Here is a 2,799-nt window from a genome sequence, read left to right as displayed (position 1 = left end):
AGAATTCAGAACAGTAATAAGAATGCTTCCCTAACTAGCAAATAGAACACAGTAACAATCACAGGATAAGGGTTTCAGGAGGAGAGAGAGAGGAAAAGGGACAGAAACGGATGTGACGAAACTATGGCTAAAAACTTTCTGAACCTGGAACTTTCCTGGTGGTCCAATAGTGAGGACTCTGCTTCCACTGCATGGGGCATGGTTCTGAACCTGGTCAGGAAACTACTTAACAAAAGTGATTAAAACTATGAGATGGCAAATGTTCCTGGAGTACCTGGATCACTCTGGTGTAATCACAAAGTCCTTAGCATCAGACCTGGGAGGGTTGTAGTTGAAGAGGAGGTGGGAGATAGGAGGATTAGATAAGAGAATCAAAGATTTGATGCGCTATCTCTGAGATGGCGGGGGTGTCTCCAAGATGGAGAATGTTCTCTAGGAGCTGGAAGAGGCAACAAAATGGATTTTCCCCTGAAACCTCCAGAAAAGAATGCAGGCCTGCTGGCACTTTGATTTTAGCCCATTGAACCAGCTTTTGCATTTCTGACTTCCATAAATGTAAACTAACACATTGGTGTTGTTTCAAGTCACAAAGGTTTTGGTCATTTGTTGGAGCAGCAACAGTAACTAATACAGATGTGGTTCAAGTCATCCCGCCTCCATCTGCTTCATCATGGGTTTTCCTCTCTCTGGGGACTGTTCCTCTGATCTCAGAGGAAGGTGGTCAACTCTCCCAATAGGGAACCTCATCTCTTGATTCCATTTTCATCTTCAGCGACTGCCAAATTATTGGTCCTCATTACAGAAAAGCCTTTGAAAACTTGGCACCATTTCTTGAAACCACCCTACTCAGGGTTTGCCTTCACCACTCTACCAAAGCTGCACTTGACCATGCCAAGGTTAACTGCCCAATCCAGTGGTCAGTTTCAGTGAATCCAGTGAATCCAGTTTCAGTCTTCTCATACCTGTCCCCTTGGAAGCATTGAACTCTTTTTTCCTTCAAACTTCTACTTCGCGTGCCTTCTGAGGACAACCCCTCCTACTTCATTCACCTCTTCTTCTCTGCCTCATTTGCTGATTCCTCCACTTAAAAAAAAAAAAATGCCTTCTTAATGCTGGGTCTTCATGAAGCTTGACTTCTCTGTCTACACCACTCACTGTTTAATATAATATCTCTGATTGTCTACTTTCATGACATTGCTGCTGCTGCTGCTAAGTCACTTCAGTCATGTCCGACTCTGTGCGACCCCATAGATGGCTGCCTGCCAGGCTCCTCCGTCCCTGGGATTCCCCAGGCAAGAACACTGAATTGGGTTGTCATTTCCTTCTCCAATGCATGAAAGTGAAAAGTAAAGTTGCTCAGTCGTGTCCAACTCTTCGAGACCTCATGCACTGCAGCCTACCAGGCTCCTCAGTCCATGGGATTTTCCAGGCAAGAGTACTGAAGTGGGTTCATGACATTAGGTGGCAACTAAATTTGATAAGTCACAAATATAAATATTGTCTAAACTTGTCCTCTAATAGACTTCTATGTCCAACTGTATGCATGCATCTTCACTTGGGTGCCTAATGGCATCTCAAAGATACATGTCTGTAATTGAACTCCTAATCTTCCCACAAAAGTGTGCTCCCCCACATTGTCTCCCTCTGAGAAAATGGCATCTCCACCTCCTGTCCCTTAGCCACAAACACCTGGAGTCAACCTTGCTTCCCCTTTACCTCTCACTGTATGTCTAACATGTTCAACAGTCTAGTTAATGCTGCCCCTAAAATATATCCCTATTCTAATACCTCTGACCACATTTATTGCTCCTTCTGTGGTCCAAGCCAACGTCATCTCTCACCTAGATACCTGTAGAGTCCTAAAAGAGGGCTCTTTTTCCTCTTTTTCTTCTCAACAACCAAAGTCATCCTTTCAAAAGCATGTCAGTCAGCTCATGTAACTTATGCTCAAAACCCAAAATATCAATCTCCATTTCCCTCACAGTAAAGTCCTTTGAAAAGCTTACATGATACAGACCCCTTAGCCCCACTGGTTCTCTGGCCTTATCTTCAACTCCTGTCTCCCCACCTCACTAAACTCTACCCTCATCAGCCAACTTGCTGTCACTTCAGTGTTACATGAATACTCTTTCTTCCTGGACTTAGCATTTTCTATTCCAGAGAACGCAGGGAGCCACTGTCTCTATGTTTCAAGGCTGTTTGTACAGATGAAAACTGCGGGATGAAGAGTAACAGATGGCTCTGCCTAACAAATGTACAGAAACGGGAGAGACTGTGCACAATTATCTCAACAGGCCCTTACCCATTTCTAACAGCTAAATTTTTCTGATGTCATTCACAGTTTCATTCTCCACTAGACTAATGATTCAAGACATTTCTCATTTTACTTATTGATATTTATTGATAAAACAATGTCTTACTAAAGAATGTTCAATCAAGTTTTGATGAATGAACAGCAAAATACTCAAGGACTCATCAAAATGCTGAACATGGGCAGACAAGAAATTACATAAATGCTTTCAGTTCAGTTCAGTCCAGTCACTCAGTCGTGTCCAACTCTTTGCGACCCCATGAACCGCAGCACGCCAGGCCTCCCTGTCCATCACCATCACCTGGAGTTCACTCAGACTCATGTCCATCGAGTCAGTGATGCCATCCAACCATTTCATCCTCTGTCATCCCCTTCTCCTCCTGCCCCCAATCCCTCCCAGCATCAAAGTCTTTTCCAATGAGTCAACTCTTCACATGAGGTGGCCAAAGTACTGGAGTTTCAGCTTTAGCATCATTCCCTCCAAAGAA

General features: G+C 43.8%; 1 protein-coding gene across 1 annotated transcript in view; it reads right to left on the bottom strand.

The window, feature by feature from the left end:
• The window catches only part of LOC104985980 (prostaglandin F synthase 1-like), a 22,520-nt gene that overhangs the window by 18,581 nt on the left and 1,140 nt on the right, over positions 1–2,799 (bottom strand). The window lies entirely within an intron of this gene.

The sequence above is a fragment of the Bison bison genome, unplaced genomic scaffold (assembly GCF_000754665.1).
Source record: "Bison bison bison isolate TAMUID 2011002044 unplaced genomic scaffold, Bison_UMD1.0 scf7180017864063, whole genome shotgun sequence".
NCBI classification, from domain to species: domain Eukaryota; kingdom Metazoa; phylum Chordata; class Mammalia; order Artiodactyla; family Bovidae; genus Bison; species Bison bison.
The sequence above is the reverse complement of the archived record's forward strand: the minus strand, read 5'-3'. Positions and strand labels throughout refer to the sequence as shown.